Genomic DNA, 17,571 nt, shown 5'->3' with positions numbered 1-17,571 from the left:
AAGGTAACCTCCTTTATATTTACTAACGATGGCCTGGGATGGACTTTACATTGGCTGCAGCGAGGAAGGCGAGGCCAAAGCCAAGAGCCGCGCCAGGGTCGGGATGTGAAGCCGGACCTTGGTCTCCGCGTCGGTTTCTTGATAGGAGGTGTCCTAACGCTGGTCCAGCGTCCCCCTGTGGTGTGCATGGTGTTACTCTAGACAGCATGAAATGTAAGCTTCTGTTTTTACCCTCCAGAGCTCCTCATTGAGGTGAGACGACAGAGCCTCTGCATCCCAAGGGAAACCTCAGTAGGAAGAAGAGGCGTTGGGTGTTACCTAGGTGCTTATGCTGAGTTCTGTTGAAGCTGGAGGAGGGGGTGAGCAGGCTGGCCTGGGGGTGCTTAGGAAATGTTATACTAGGTGGGACTTCAGTGAGGAGGATGTAGGGAGGGCCCCTCCCCCTCCCACCTTTCCATGCTGTTCACCCCTGGAGCCCATTTCCTCACCAGTAAGCTAGTTAATTTCTGCCTTGCTTGTTGGCATCATGCTTGTTGTAGAGATTAAACGGGATGATTTATGTGAGAGCCTTTTGTAAATGGCACCATGGATTCAGATGTAAGGTGTTATTAATAATTTGCCATTTGCAGCAGGAGCCTGTTGGATCACAGCTCCTTTTTAATTCATTCATCATATGTAAATGAGGTTGTATTCTTGCAATCAGAGGTGTTTGATGAAGGTTATGATTAGACATTGAGGGAAGGAGTCAAAGAGACTATTTTTTAGTAAGGTTAGTATATGTCTGAGATCTTAACTTACAAACTTATAAATATATAATTAGTACTGAAAATTAATGTTTAATGTGAATCTGGAGGGTTTTACATTTTTGGTTAATAAAAAGAGGAAATATATCTGAAGAGTAAGTTACTGAGCTGTGAAGAAAACAGAGTCCATTTAGTAGCAAAATCACACGATGCTTCTCATTCCACATTCTAGAACAGACTATTTTTAGCATCTGTTTGAATCAGTGATGAATCCCAGTTACAGGATTCAGTAATTAAAGCAGAGAAAAATATAACATTGTGTAGGCAAGAAAATCCTTTTACTTGAGTTGACTCTGTTTCAGGGTTCAGACTGCTGTCCTCGGGGTCTGCCCAGAATTGTCGGTCTGTCATCCCCGTGGGGTCACAAACAAGAAGAAGAGTGCCAGGACCTCAGCCAAGGACACAGTGTCCCCTTTTTAAGAAGAGAAGTTTAAAAAAAATCCTTGGGATGTCTTTAATGGGTAAGCTTGTGGTAACTGTGTCATCTGCAGCGTTCTGGAAGAAATGCTCAGGGATCCCTGGGCGTCCCCCTGTTTGCCTGTGCTCAGACCCTCCCCCGATGGTCAGCTCTGCCCCTCCATCTCCTGCATTGGTTCTGCTGCTCGGTTGTTTTTTCTGTTCTCCGGCTGCCTGTGAATATTATGAAAGCACAGGGCGCACAGCTGCCAGTTGGTCCCGGTCCACATTTGTATCTAATGGTTGTGGATTGTTCCATAACGTTGCTAAACAGCTCTCTGAAAACTTGCTCCCAGTCAGCAATCTCTCCTCGAGCTGGGAACCTTATTTTATCCCGTGCAAGTTATTATTACTTTGTCTTTTATGCCCCTTCTGCAAAAGCTCATTAACTGTTGGGCTACATTGAATCGGGGGTTCTGTTGACCCAGATTCTCCTGCCGCTCCCCTGGGTGGAGCCCAGCCCTTGAGGTGGTGACCATGGGACTGACACCAGGGCATGAGGCACGTGGCTGAAGTAGGTCACGAAGATGCAGTATGATTTTTTTTTTTAACCAAGGCATTTGGGAAAGTTCACTTATTTGACAAATGCCTTTTGATCATTGCTTGTGTGCCAAGCATTGAGCCGGGTACTAGGAAATAAAAAAGAAAATGAAAAAGATCTTTGGAAGTGAAGAGTGCAGTTTTAGGACTCAGGTGGCTGCCCACAGCCAGACCTCTCTGCTGTGAGTGTTAAAAATGTTATATGTGTGCGTGCTAAGTCGCTTCAGTCGTGTCTAACTCTGTGCAACCCAATGGACTGTAGCCTGCCAGGCTCCTCTGTCCATTGGATTCTTCAATACTGGAGTGGGTTGCCGTGCCCTCCTCCAGGGGCTCTGCCCGACCCAGGGATCAAACCCGTGTCTCTTACGTCTCCTGCATTGGCAGGTGGGTTCTTTACCACTAGCGTCACCTGGGAAGCCCTAAAAACATTATATATATATTTATAAACGCTTAACATAGTTGGCAGAAGCAACAAATAATTAGAAAATCCACTTTTCCTTTGAAAACTGATTGTTTACTGTGAGTTTACAAACTTTTTCAGCCTCTGAGTTCTTTGGTCTCCCAGTAGCTCGGGTATCTTGTGCTGCGGTAATGAATAACCAGGCAGACGTAAGACCAAACCTAAACCTGGGCTTCTTTGATCGTCTTGGTTTTAGACTCTTGTGTGCTCATTTACTGGTTCACTGTTTGTTTTGTTCTGGACCCAGGATGGTTCAGGAGGTCTCTGAGCTCCTTTTTGTGTGAAACCCTGGGGGTATAAGGATGAGGTGATCCTCCTGCAGCCCGGGGGGCAGTCACAGTGCCCAGGGACCAGGCAGGGCCAGTGCCAGGTCAGCGATGGATGCTCTTGGGGCGCTGTTACCATGTGGGAGGCCAGCTTGTACCAGGGATCACTCCTTTGATTCTCGCTCTCATTTTTGTATTTCAGGGGTTTAAGCTTAAATAACCTGCCTTAGAGGGTGTTAAGGGGGAGCCCAGCCTGAGCTGGATTCTAGCTCCAGAGCCCACCACACCATGCCATCCTGCATTGCCCAGCTGGTTTGGTGGGCACAGAGGAGGGGGCGGGCTCCACCTGCAGCTAGCAGTGTAAGTGATCGCTCGTTGGCCAGAGGGGGGCCAAGGGCGTACAGGTGGGAGGGCAGGTGTGGGAGATGCAGGTGGGAGGAGGGGCAGGTGGGGAACCCTGTGGAGCCTGCCCAGGAATTGGTATGCCGCCCCGTGGGGTGGGGTGGTGCTCATCGTGCGGGGACCCTAAGGAAAAGCCAGCGGAGAAGGCAGGCTGGCCGCATTAATGGGAGGGTGCACTGGGGCCCTGGTGCCTCTGACGCACCTACATCTGTGAAGGGCACACTGGAGCACCTGGGAAGCCCAGAGGGGCTGGGAGCCCTCCCCTGCCTTCAGATCCCCGGAAGCTTGCAGAGGTGAGGGGTGGCTGAGGTGGATTCTTTGGTTTCCGAGGGCAGAATGGAGGGCACGGGTTTGAAGTGATAAAGATGCAGGCTTGAACCGAATACAGAGCTGGTGTTCACAACGAGAGGTTACAGTGTCCCCTGCCTGGTCAGTGTTCAGGAGAAGCACCCGGGGAGGGTGGCAACCCGGGGGGAACCTGTGCTGAGCAGGGGGTGGCTCTCTGGCCCTTCCCACTCCAGCCGCAGCATTTCCCGTAGCTGCCCAGACCTCAACAGAGAGGACAGACGCTTTATTTTATGAGCAGGTTCTGGACCTGGGAACTTTCTGACCCCCTCACGATGCCTTCATATTTAGGTGGTGGCATAGCACTTGTTTATATTGACCTCGCATCGGCCCTGCGCCTCTGAGGACAGGAATCAGTCTCGTGGTGTCACTTTATTCCGCACGCACATCTAAGTCTAGTCTTGTTTGTGGCAGCTGGTCCTCTCCTCCCAGGACACTGTGCGGGTCGCTCTGGCCACAAAGCGCTATCAGGCCTCGTTTCCACCTGATTCATGACTGTGTCTCATGTGTCGTAGGAAGATGCTCAGTGATTGAATGGATTGTGAGGTGTTGATGTGGCTCACATCTCCATCTGGGTTATTCGAGTCTCTGGCTGGGGACTGTTAGCCCAGAGGTATGGGCCAGCCTTGGCTCTCTGCATAGCTGCGTTGTATCAAGAATTGATCATTTTGTCTTCCTGTTATACACGGTAGTAATTGATCATGAAATGAAGGGGGAGAAACTATTGTTTTTATGACCCTAGCATATAAATCTGTGATACATGCTTTTTAAATGGACAAATACTTAAAACTGGGAGAATTTTTTTCATCTGCATCCTCATAAGATAATTAATATGGTTTTGTTAATTGTTAAATGAATGTCCCTAGATGGGAGTGGGCTCTGAATGTCAGCTGACATTATTTTTGTGTTTTATACAGCAGTACCTCTCCTGCTGCTTGTTTTATGTGTACACACACATACACTCCTGTTGCTCACCAGGTGAAGCTCTCAGGGCACCAGGACCATGTCTTACACACACACAGACACACCCTGTTCCTCACCAGGTGAAGCTCTCAGGCACTGGGACTGTGTCACACACACACACAGGGCACCAGGACCATGTGTACCCCTCAGCACTTCTACACAGGAGCTCCCTACGTGTTGAGCTGAGCTGTGGGGCCGGTTAAGTGTGTCCCTAGCGGCCTTGACCTGAGAGGTGTAAAACGACTCCAGCCGTGAGAGCTGAAGCTCAGATAACCAACCTGAGAGGCCAGGCAGAGCAACACAGAGGTTGCTGTTTTATTATATTGTTAGACACGCGCTTCTAGCTAAAACCATTTCCAGTAGACATGCTGATGAGACGTTTCTCTGAAGATGGTAGAGTCTGCATGTTCTGGAGTGCTCACCATCTTGTAAGTAGAGCTTGCTGTGTGCAGAGTGACGACGGTTGATGCTATGATCCCCTGGATGGAGAGGAGCTTAGAATCTGAGTCTGAGGAGGAAGGTGGCCCCGGAAGGCAGTGGGGAAACCTCCGTACTGGATCATGTGTGTGTGTTGTATGTATGCGGCTCCCCATTTCCGGAAAACTGGAATTCAGAAGCTTAGGCTGGGATGGCAGGGACCGAAATAGTAAACAAATCCTGATACAATCAGATTAGGTTAATTGGCAGATTACTGGTGAGTTATTTAGACACAACCTGTCTCAGGCTAGATGATTTCACATCACAGAGTTCCTTCTTTCATGTTGACTTTGGATGTTGTAGGAACTAAGAGGAAAGGGCAAAATCCCAGGGACAGCTTTATTATCATTGACCTTTTTAAAGTGCTCTCTAGAACGAAACGCGTTATTTCATAAGTAAATTCAGTCATTTCTTTCACTGAAGAGTGTAGACCAAGTTCAGCTGAACCGCTTAGGAGCTGAGTGGCCTGTAATGTATCTGAAGTGACCTGAACTCACGGTCAAGCCACTCTCCTCTCCCTTCTCTGCCTCCTTTTCTCAGAAAAAGACATATTTTTCTAGACAGATGTTTATCCTGGCCTCGTTGATTATCCTTGATCTACATTATGACTTGCTGTAGTTTCAAAATAATAGTTTTTCCTTATTCTTTATTTTTTCTCCCCCCTCCTATTTTTTTTTTTTTTGTACTTCACAGGGTAAGGGATTTTAAGTTAGTAGCAGTGTTTTAAGGATTAGGCTGTGATCTGGGGCCAGCATGAGTGCACTCTGATGCCCCCTTGTTGAGGACTTTACTGGGGACCTGACCGGATGAGGACAGCCACGTCTTGGTGGGATTTTAAAGGGAGTAATCCTTAAGCTCACTCAGTTTGTTCCTCTGTCCTTTGACTTCTTCATCCATCTATTCAACAAATAATTTCATGTCTGCGTACCTTTCTCTTGGTGTTCCCTTTCCCAGATCTGGTGACCACCCCTCAGCTCAGAATCGCAAGCCTGCAGCATTAAGAGCTGCACTGTTCCGTCTCATAGCCACTAGCCACGCATTGCTGTGCACGTGAGTGTGTGCGTGCTAAGTCTCTTCAGTCGTGTCCGACTCTTTGTGACCCCATGGACTATAGCCTGCCAGGCTCCTCTGTCCATGGGATTCTCCAGGCAAGAATACTGGAGTGGGTTGCCATGCCGTCTTGCAGGGGATCTTCCTGACCCAGGGATCGAACCCTCATTTCTTATGTCTCCTGCATTGGCAGGTGGATTCTTTATCACTAGCACCACCTGGAAAGCCTCATGTATTGCTGTTTAATGTTAATTAAGAAATAAAATAGAAAACTCATCTCCTCAGTAACACTTGCCAAGGTCAAGCAATCACTCAAGTCCTGTCTGTGGCTCGGGCTGTACACGGACCAGTGTCCATCTGTGGAACACGTCCATCGCTGTGGGGCGGGGGTGTGTGTGGAGGAGCTGAGCCAGGCAGTGCTGCCTCTGCCCCAGGCCCACCCCTACCCCTGAGACACCCCAGTGCCCATCTGCTCCATCACCCAGCACCTACGCCTCTCAAGTTCATTCCCATTAAAAACTTCTCCCCCGTCTCATTGTAGGTCTTGGTCATCTGTCATCTGCATTAAGGCTGGAGTGTTACCAAGGTTGTGAACTCCTCCCCCACCCCCCATGGCTGCCACTCCTCCCCTGTGCTCCCGATACCACACACATACCGTCCTCACACTGAATGCTGATTCCTCGTCGATAGGACTTTTCTTCTAGGGTACCAAGAGGTTCTTGTGGGTGCAGTATGGGCTTTGACTTGACAGGGTAGGGACATACACCAAAGCCTGACACATCACCCCAGCAGGTAAGTGTTCATTGAGCAGACAGAGGGAGGAACGGGTGGGTGAAAGAGGCCACTCTAGGTTGCACTGTGAAGGCTGGAGCCAGTTTGGATGCGCGGAAACCAGAAGAAGAGAGGCGTTCCTGGTGGGACCATCACAGATGCACGCCTGTTGGCAGGAAGTGAAGGGCGTTGTGCTCCCAGGAGTAGCCACAGAGCGGCATGTTCAGCACCATGGCCAGGGCTTCACCCAGGGACATAGACCTTTGAGTTACCACATTGATGGTGCAGCATATAACCGTGTTTCCCTGAGCTAGTGTGACACCTCTCCGTAGGGGTGTGGCATTTCACACTTCACGCTCTTCACCTGTAACTTCCAAGGGGTTGAAGATTCACATTCCCCTGTAAAGTGAGGCAGCACATTCACAGAGCTGAGTTAATTCTTCTAGCCCTTCACAGCTCCTGACTTAGCTTAGACGTGTTTGCCGCTCAGTAGGAAAGAAGAGTGCACGTGTGCACATCCCGAGGAAGTCCTGTGACGCACGTTGTGTGATGTGGTAACTAAGAGCGATGGTGGTGGCCAGACAGCCTGCCCGGACTCTGCCTCTCCCAAGCCATGTCGCCTGGACAAGTCACCTTCCAATCCCCAGTTTCTCCTTTTTTTAATGAGAGTGTTTACCTGTGTCAACCAGGGAAAACCACACAGCCTGCAAGTTGGGAGTTACGTTTCATTTGGGGGAGGGGCCTTACTGCCGACTAGAGCCTGGGAGACTGCCTCACAGTTTCTCCGAGGAACTGCTCCAAAGAGGTGAGGGGGGAGCCAGGATAAACTGGAGTTTTGTTGGGAAAGAATGAACAAACGTAGTTGAACATCAGAAGGTCACTAGTAATCATAAAAGACAGGCGTCCCAAGTTAATGCTTTTAGTGCTTTTCTGTGTGTGGGAAGATGCGGGGATCTGGGCTCATGGAACATAGTCCTTCATCCTCTGTCTGAACTGCCTAGGGCCGGTATCCTGTTTTTTTCCATTCTGAATCCCCTCAGGGCTGACTTGTCAGGGCAGCTGCTGTGGCTGCTGGTTGGATGGTGGGCAGCGTTCTTTGTTTATTGAAATGGCAGGGAGCATGGTTCTGTCCTTCAGTGAGACATTTGCCACTAGATAACTAATAACAGAATATTAGTTGCATAGTCTTTCACATGAATGGGGAAATCCACACTTGTGTTTCCCAAAGGAAGAGGTAACCCAGGGCTGTAAATACAAAGCGTCACCCAGGACACACATATGTGGACAGTGGCCTTGTCCTTATGCACAGTAGCAGATATATAGTAACCTTATCCAGAGTGAAACATACATGCTGGTTACTTTCAGAATCATGTAGATGAGGTGATCTGGTTCAGGAGAAATTTGGCCTGGATCATCTAAAACCCAGAGATACTTCTCTGTCTTTGAAAATAAGATGATCACTTATGCAAATGACTTAGGGAAAAGTCACTTTTAATTTTGCATAATCAAGCGCCCGCCATACAGCTGCGCCTGAGAAAGGGGAAGGAAGTCATGTGCTGCTGTTAATTTTAAGTGAGCAAACTAGGAGGACGTGTGTGGATCAGAGTGTCATTGAACGATCTATTTTTTTTCTTTCACACTTTCAAAAGGATGGTGATGATCTTAACTCTGGGTGTTCATTATCTGCTGGCCCACCTACAGCTCACAACACAGCCAGACAGCCCTTTCTAGACTTCGGGTTGCTTGCCTTCCCTAAGGACATTGCATCCTCTCCTTTCCTGGGCCTCCTTTCCTAGCTTCACCCCTCCCCACCCACCCTTGATCTCCCGGGAAGCTTTTGTTCTACTCCACCCACTTTCCCGGCCCCTGGGCCCTTTCCTGCATCTACGGTGTTGTGTTGTATCTGCCAGCATCGGCCACCCTCAGAGGGTTGACAGGCATCTTCTCAGTGATTTTTGTGTCCACAGTGTTGAAGGTGAGGGTGTGAGGGGGTGGGGGGTGAGCAACTTAGGCCAGGTACTTGGAAAAGTTTTGTTGGATGAATGAAGGCTTGTTCACTACACCTTTCTGACTGTATTCTCCACCATGAACCATAACTCTGTTTGTCTAGGAAACTATACTGTTTTTGGTACCGCATAGCTTCTCACTGGTGAACAGTGTTTAACTTCATGTGACTCGGTAGACTTGCTGTTACTGTCAGTCATCCTGGAAACACTAGGGTCAATTTGGCCCACATGGAGTCTTTGTCACTGTTTTATCCCCATACGTACTATTGAAATATTTTTGAACTGATCACCAAAATTTTTATGGACTTGAAATAAGAGTTCTTGTGCAGAGGGTTGGTATTCCATTAATTGAGGATGATCACAAGCCTGCAGTGTGTGTGAGCAGTTCCATTGAACAGACCTGTGATTTACTGGGCTTTTATGTTTCTTCCCTTTGGATGTTATTTACTCAGCTCCTTGAAGTTACTTGCAGATCTTATTCCAAGACAAGGAGTGGGAGTCATACTGGAATGCACATTCCTTGTTAGCTCCCTGCTTAAACTAATTAAAAAAGAACTAGTTCTGGGACTAGAGGTCCCTTGATGAAATTATCGAAATGTGAAATTTGAATTTTAAACTTTCTTGGAGACTCGAATGCATTTTGCTTGCTGGTATTTAGTTTTATTTTTTTCTTTTTAGCTTTAATTTTGATTGCTGTTACTACTGATACCTGAGCCAGTGGTGATGCTACCTAGGGGACATTTCTGCAACCCATAAGTCAACAGCTACATGGTAAGAGTGTGTGCATTTCATCATTAAAGCCATTTAATTTCTATAACATTGTAGTTCAAAATGTTAATTTGAAATAGAGTAGGATAAAGTATCTTAATGTTTCTAAATATTAAATATTAATATAGTTTAATATATAAATATTAACAGCCAGGTAATATATCAAGCTTTTGTTCCTAGTCAACAGTAAGAATTTGAAAGAGGAAAACTGAAATTTGATACATTCATTTCCTGTTAATTTTTATGTGAACCACAAATGTGGCTATGCAGTTTCTGACTCATTAAACTGGGTCTCATTTTCTCCCCTATGTATTTTTCCCATTTACTTCAGAATTGTCCTAGTCAGTGAAACAAAGCAAGAAAAAGAAATGTATATGGATAGGGAAAGAGGCGAAAGCAAATTCAGGGTTCCCCTTGCCAGGGGCCTCAGAAATGTGGGTTTGCCTGCTAGCCTCTGATATAGCAGGGAGGGTAGGGGCTGGGAGTTGCTGTTGAATACCAGCCCGTACTATCTACTACATTTTGGTTTCTGTGATTGTGATCTGAAACTCATGAAAGCAAGGCAACACATTTATATCACTTGTGGGTTTAAATTACTGTTTTCTTTTAAGTTTAAAGTTAAAAGTCAGCATCTTCTATTGGGATGTCTTATTTCGGCATTTTCTTCTTTCTGTTAATGTAACTGGAAAGCTGTGTATAGTACTTAAAAGTTATGCATTGGTTTCAGCTTCATTAAACAGCCTTTGTTTTTTAAAAAGGCTATCTGAAACAATGTTAAGATGTCCTCTCAAATTCTTTGAGAGTATAACAACGTTATTTGTTAACTCTGTTATAACTGTCACTTAGCTTTGGAGGAATTAACAGTTGTTTTTTATGCTTGCTGTCATGTCTTAGCATATACCAACATGTTTTGTGTAATAATATAAGATACACTGGAGGAGGGCATGGCAACCCACTCCAGTATTCTTGCCTGGAGAATCCCATGGACAGAGGAGCCTGGCGGGCTACAGTCCATGGAGCTGCAGAGTGGGACACAACTGAAGTGACTTAGCACACACACACACAATCTTGATAAGCTGCTGAAAACATTAAAAAACATTCCTCAGAGCACCTCGGAGACCATGGACCCTCACTTGGTGATGCTGATGGAGGATGTTAGTTGCAGAAACATACTAAGACTTTGGCACTTGCCACAGCTGGTTTGGAGTTGAAGTTCTTGCGCTTACTAGTCATGTCACTCTGGATAAGTTACTTTTTGAGCCCTGAGTTCTTAATCTGTAAAGTTTATCTTTATCTGCCAGCCTATAAAGTTGTAGTGGGTGTCAATGACATAACATATAAAATGCTTACATGTGTATTGATAACATGTTCCCATTTATCATGTGTAACCGGTTTATCATCATCAGCTTTATGATTTTGTTTCTTTGGTTGATTTTCTATAACATGACCTGTCTGAACATGTGTTGGAAAAGAAGTTCCAGACTCAGAAAGGAGTGAGTTTATTGAGGACAAAGAGCAGAGGTCATGTGGGCACCGTGAGTGCAGTGGGGCTGACCTCCTGACTGACCAGGGAAAATCAGTGCTTTTGGGGGGTTAATTGATGCTTTTGAACTGTGGTGTTGGAGAAGACTCTTGAGAGTCCCTTGGACTGCAAGGAGATCCAACCAGTCCATCCTAAAGGAAATGAGTCCTGAATATTCATTGGAAGGACTGATGCTGAAGCTGAAACTCCAATACTTTGGCCACCTGATGTGAAGAACCGACTCATTGGAAAAGACCCTGATGCTGGGAAAGATTGAAGGCGGGAGGAGAAGGGGACGACAAAGGGTAAGATGGTTGGATGGCATCACTGACGCAATGGACATGAGTTTGAGTAGGCTCCCGGAGTTGGTGATGGACAGAGAAGCCTGGTGTGCTGCAGTCCATGGGATCGCAAAGAGTCGTACACGACTGAGCTACTGAACTGAGCCAATTTGTATAGCTGCAAGACAAAATTCCTGCTGGAAGGGTGGCATCAGGTGATTGGTTAGGGTGCTATACGGAGAGTACTGGGATGGACATTTTTGCCTAAATTGTGGTCAGGAAACTGGCTGGTAAGGATCAGGGGGGCTATTTGGCAACAGTTACAAGGGGCCCAGTCAGTTCTGGAGATGACCTTAGTACTGGGCTCAGCTTCTGTGGCCTTGGGGCAGGACTCTGCATCACCTGGAAACCCGAATGATTCTTTTGGAGATGATCACGATCCACCTGTTGTACTGTGTTGGAACCAATAGGATGCCGGGTGTGCTCTTTGAGACTGACCAAGTGTTGCAAATTTTAGATATTTCACTAGTACATCTCTTCCTGCTTTCATACTGCAAACAATTGGGAGTAGTTAACTAAAATAGCTGTTCAGTTTATCTTAACTTTCTTTCATGAGCACAGCTTCTAGTTGCCAAAAATACTGCTATCAGGATGCTTTTGGTTTCTAAAAATACAGACTCCAGATTCGTAGCACATGTGCTGGGGAACAGTTGATAGGTTCTACAGATTTGCTACTATTTTGACCTTATTTTATGATGTCATTCATATGAATCGCCAACATTTGGCTATTTTTGACCAACAAAAGTGGTAATTTTATATGGTTCAAGTTGATATTTTAGGCTATGTCAATAGTGTTTTCTTTACACAATTGGCAAATGATCTGCTTTTGTATCTTATAGTTCATTTCCTCTAGGGACTTAAATTTATTTTTAACGCATTTTGGACTTTCATAAATTTCTTTGGTGAATGTCATTCTCAGATGGTTGATGTAAAGGAGTAGGGTGGAGAAAAAGGAGAGCTGCATCTTTTTTAACAAAAAGAGGAGATGCTGACTTATCTCCAGGAAGACTCTCAATTTATGGTCAAGTGAGTGAACAGAAACAAAAACTAGAGCCTTTTGAGAATTAAACCTTGAAGTCATAGGTCATATAGTAGAGTCTGAGTCCCTGAGAATTCTTTGACATTCATGTTTTTCAGAAAGCCCTGTCTCCCTCACAAGTCTTAAAGCGCTCTTGATGGTTTCAGCTTCTTCATGTGTTCTTAGGAAAATAATGCAGTGGCCACTCAACTTGATCCTGGGTTTGTCAAGTGTCTGTAGGTCACATGTTTATTGTACTTCGAATCAGAAGTTGACTATTTTAGTTTTATTTGAAAGAGCATTCACGTAACAGACGCTTAATGTGGATCCTGAAGAATACTGCAGTAATAATACCGCAGTAATAATACTGCATAAGGCAGCTCGTGAATCTGGCCTGCTCATCACAGTGTGATCACAGCCAGGTCGTGGTGCTGATAAACCATCCTTCCCTTCCTGTCCAATTAAAAGGGAGAGGGAGGGATGGGGCTAGTTCTTTATTGTGTCAGGTAAGCCTCGATTCCTTCACAGGAGTTGTGTCTGGGGGTTTGGGATCCGTATTTCGGCATTCCTGGCCTTGCTGGTATGCAGTTTCATCGCAGCCCTTGGAGGAGAGCAGCAGGCGTTGTTGCTACTGTGTTGTAGGTGAGGACTGCAGTTTAGTGGAGGAACTCGGATTCGGCTCAGTGGTCTGGCTTGTCCAGCTTGTCCGGCTGCGGTGTGGGAGGGAGGCAGGGCCCTGCAGAGCAGCTGTCTGTGCTCGGTGCTCACCCTCTTTGCAGTCCTGACTCAGGGCTTGGGGGCAGGTGGGGGGACACATCCCCTGAGGAGGAGGGAATTCTGCAGGAGGAAACTTTTCCTCGGAACTGAGCTAGTGTTTCTGTCTGCCGGATTCACTGAGCCATTAACTGTGGCCTTTTGTGTTACTCTTCTGGAGTTGCGCCCGACGAGTTGCTAAATTTATCTTTTTTCTGTGGTTTTTTTTTTTTTTTTTTTCGGTCTGTTGTAGTCTTTTGTCCCATGTCTGTGGCTGACAGTAATTCTTCCTACCTGACCATCATGTCAAAATCTAAATAGGGAATAAATTTCCAGGCATCTCCCAATTTGTATTCTGCTCTGTATCTCTCATCCACCCCTACAGATCCAGTTTTAAGCAGTTTTATTGGGCGTAACTGACCAACAGTAAAGGATGCGTGTTTGAGATGTACCGTCTGATGAATTCTGACCCATGCACATGGCCACGAAACCACCAGCACAGACCAGACATGAACTCACACACCATCACCACGGACGGTTCCTCTGGCCTTGGTCAACCCTCCCTGGTCGCTCCCCGACCTCCAGGCAGCCTCCGATCTGCCCTGTGTCTCTGGAGATGGGTTTGTGTTTCCAGAACGTGACTGTAAAGGGAAGCACTCATGTGTCTGCCGCTTCTTCGCCTGACACCAGACGTGTGGGTTTTCCAACGGCAGGCAGTTTGGCGACACTAGCCTCAGGGCATGCAGTTGACCTCAGTTCTGACATGTGTCTGGTGGAGGGCAGTCACCCCACAGGTGAAGGGTCTATCCCCCACGACCCCCTGCCCGCACCCCACTAGCTTCCTTTTTCACCTGCACTCTGGCCAACTAGCTGTAAATCCAAGGTTCCCATGGCCCCATCTGAGCTTCATGGTGCCCAGAGCCCAGGAAACCAGTTTTCCCACTGGACTCATGGCAGGGTTGTTAGAAGGACCTTCAAGGATACGATGAACAGTTCAATGATGAGAACAGAGGGCGAAGTCTTGCGGGTACCAAGCCCCTGGAGCTTCTGTCCCTGTGAGATTGGGATGCACCACCGTCCTGGCACATAAATGCATCTGGTGCATGAACCTGGGAGCCCTTGAACCCCATCTTTTTGAGAGTATGGGGGCTTCATGACAGACACGATGCATTAGGTCATTGGTAGTAGGTGATGGAACTCAGCCTCCAGCCCTTGTCCTCTCCTCGGGGGTTTGGGGGTAGGACTGAAGCTTCCAGCCTCCTACTCACTGGGTTGGTTCCCCTGGTAACCAGCTCCCCCATCCTTAGGGAGGGTCCGTAGTCACTTCACTAACATCCACAGGTGTGGTTCAATGAGGTTGGCTTGTTTGTGGCAAAAGACACCTTTATAGCCCTTGTCACTTAGGAATTCCAAGAGTTTTTGGAGCTCTGTGCCATCGATGGAGATGAAGACCAAATATATTTATTTGTTACTATAAATCACAGTATCATAGTTACATAGATGGAGTCCTATTGGCTGTACTGTTTTTTGGTCTGACTTTGGTTCAGCATGATCATCCCAGATTTGTCCACGTTGTTTCCCGGCTCAGTGATTCATTCCTTGCTGTTGCTGAGAAGTGCTGTTTGTTTATCTGCTCGCCTGTTGATGAATTTGGGCTTGTTTCTATTCTGGGGTTGTTTTTGGCTTTTACAGATGAAGGCATGTGATTGTTCGTGTACAGGTCTTTTTTTGAGCGTGTGCATTTAATTCTTCTGCGTGAGTTCCCAGGCATGGAATAGATCCTAGGGTCATCCTGAGAAGTGTGTGTTTAATCTTTTAAGAACCTGCCAGACTGCCGTAGTGATTGGGTTGTTTTCCATTCCCTTCAGCAGAGAACTGTGCTCCGTCTACATCCTTACCAAACACTCGGTGTGGCCAGTGGTTTTACCTTCGTCCATTCTAACAGGTGTACAGCCACCTCCTAGTGGTTTCAGTTTGTACCTCCTTCATGATCAATGACTGATGGCTCTGGGGCTTCTTCTTATAGCAGACAAGCAGTGAGACAGGAGCCAGTGGTGAATGCATGGGGGCAGAGGAATGTCATTCTTGACCTCTGCTCTCTGCCTTTTCAGTTAGAACTGGGTGTTAGCATCCACCTGAAGGGTCCACGTGTCAAGGAAAGGTGAATGACCATTTCATATGTATCACTGTGTTAGTCCATAGACAGAACTCGGCTTTCCCCACCCAGAGATACTTATTATTTAGTTGTAGAGGGTTTTGAGCAAAGACTGGATAATTTTTTTAAAATAATGGGATGCTGCTTCTGAGCCTTGGAAGGCAGCTCTGCTCACCACTGTACCTCTGATCGGCTTCTAAGCCATGGCTGTGAACTGCACTCCTCCACCACCCCGACGTTTACTGAGTGGCCTCCGTGTGCCACACGTGGGGTCAGCAATGCAGTGTGACCCCACCCCTACCCCTCTTCCCCACCAGTGAAGTCTTTCCAGTTGTATTTTAACTTCCCAGGAAATGAGAAATACCTTAAACTAGTGCTTGTCACCGCGGATTGTAACTTCATTTATATGCCTGTCTCTCTCACTGAACCTTTAATTCCTTGAGGAAAGGGATTTTTGTCTTATTTTTTGATGTTTATTCTCTGCATTTCCACTGGCTGAAGTATAATCAAAATGCAGATGTTTGGCGTGCAGGTGAATCCAATGTGGATGTTTCTGGAAACCAGCTAAGTGTACCTGACTGGAAGGAGGGAAAGCCTATGAGAGCTCAGGACCCTTCGAGAGCAGCAGCTCTGTTGATCAGAAGAGGAACCTGAGGCTCTCTCAGTTAAGACGTCTCCTAGGGCCGTGCGGTGTTAGTGGCAGGACCCCGGTGCTCTTCAGTCTCTCATCCTGCAGAAGCGGACAGGCCATGTTCTAGTAGCGAAGTCTGGATGTTGATCCCGGTGAACCATGACTGGTGAACTGTCCGTGGTCCTTCCCCCGCCCCGCCCCTCACTTCATCACGATGTCATCTGAAGCTTAACTAAGAAGAGGTCAGGTGGTGTCAGTCGAGAAGGTCACGGAATGGGTTGGGCCTTGGGGAAGCCCAGGTTGCCCTTCTGACTGCAGACACGTGACCTCCTGAGGACGTCAGCTGGCAGCCGGAGTGCTGTAAAACCGGGGAGCAGCCGCAACCTTGCCCTTCACAGTGGACAGTACAGTGGAGTCAGAGCATGGGCTCTGTGTGGCCACTTCTGCTGGGATCATGTTTATTCTGAGGACAGAGCTCCTGCATACCTGTCAACATGATCACAGATCCAAACACGGGCAGCCAGCACAGTGATCTCCCAGAAAAAGTGGAGCATCACTGAAGGATAATGAGGTCATTTCGCTGAGAACATACAGTAGGGACTTCTCTGATGGTCCAGGGGTTAAGAATCCTCTTGCCGGTGCAGGGGATGCAGGTTCAATCCCTGGTTGAGGAACTAAGACTCCACATGCCGCAGAGCTACTACGCCTGGGCGCTACCACTTCTGAGCCTGAGCATCTAGAGCCCATGCTCTGCAACAAGAAAAGCCACTGTAATGAGAAGCCCACACACCACAACTAGAGAATAGCCCCCATTTGCCACAACTAGAGAAAGCCCACGAGCAGCAATGTAGACCCAGGGCAACCAAAGGTAATACATTAAAGAAGACACAGGAATCTTAAATATTGTGTATATGTTCAACTCCCTGGAGAAGGAGATGGCAACCCACTCCAGTACTCTTGCCTGGAAAATCCCGAAGATGGAGGAGCCTAGTAGGCTATAGTCCATGGGGCTGCAGAGTCGGACACGACTGAGCGACTTCACTTTCACTTTCATATGTTCAACAGCAGACCTTCAAAATACATAAACACAAACTGCTGGAGCTCAAGGGAGAAATTGACAGATCCACAGTGATCACTGACAGCTTCAACCCTCCCTCAGTAATTCATGAAGCGAGTGTATTAAAAATCAGCTAAGGATACAGAACATCTCAGCAGCAGCGTCAGTCATTGAAGCTGATACATAAGCTTTTGAAGCACGTGTGAGGCATTCACCAAGACACACCATTTTCTGGGCTGTAAAACAAAACAGATTTAAAAGAATTAAAATCAGACAAAGCATGCCCTCTGATCACAACAAAATTAAACTGAAAACCACCAGCAGTAAGATATCTGGAAAAACTGACTAATTGTGTTTGTCTCACTCAGTTGGCTGCTCACCCAAAAGACATCTTCCAGATGGTTCACATGGACAGGAATGGTCACGGAAAGAGATGTTCTGAGAACTTCATACTGTTTTAAACATCTGTGGAGTTGCTTCTGTCATTTCTTTTCTTTTTTATTTTAAGAATAAAGGTATTCCAGTTAATCATGCTATGGGATAACTGAAGAGCTTCATTGTATGGAATTTTAAAAAGAGATTAGATGAGTTATTGGAAGATAGGAAGGTTGCCTGAAAGTAGAAAGCATATTGATCCGATTCTGAAATTCTTTAATCATTTGACTTGAACTGTAATGAAGAGTACTACTGGAAGTTAAATGCCAATGTGCACGCGTCTTGTTGCATAATGAGTAAAATCACAGGAAAAATTCAGGTTTAGATTAATTGTACAGTAAGCAAAATTAGA

The 17,571-nt window shown here is 46.7% G+C and overlaps 1 protein-coding gene across 9 annotated transcripts in view; it reads left to right on the top strand.

Moving 5' to 3' along the window:
* Positions 1-17,571, top strand: part of WASF3 (WASP family member 3) — a 73,767-nt gene that overhangs the window by 25,539 nt on the left and 30,657 nt on the right. For 8 of the 9 annotated variants that reach the window (XM_081546669.1, XM_081546665.1, XM_081546673.1 and 5 more), the window contains one exon: positions 9,218-9,310. The gene's annotated coding sequence lies outside the window, so the exon portion shown is untranslated. Of the gene's footprint in view, positions 1-6,303; positions 6,349-9,217; positions 9,311-17,571 lie in introns of all 9 variants that reach the window. The other variant, XM_081546666.1, reaches the window with a different exon arrangement.

This window comes from Giraffa tippelskirchi, chromosome 12 (genome assembly GCF_054371585.1).
Source record: "Giraffa tippelskirchi isolate mGirTip1 chromosome 12, T2T-mGirTip1v1.2.pri, whole genome shotgun sequence".
NCBI classification, from domain to species: Eukaryota; Metazoa; Chordata; class Mammalia; order Artiodactyla; family Giraffidae; genus Giraffa; species Giraffa tippelskirchi.
This window is presented reverse-complemented; position numbering and strand designations above follow the sequence as displayed.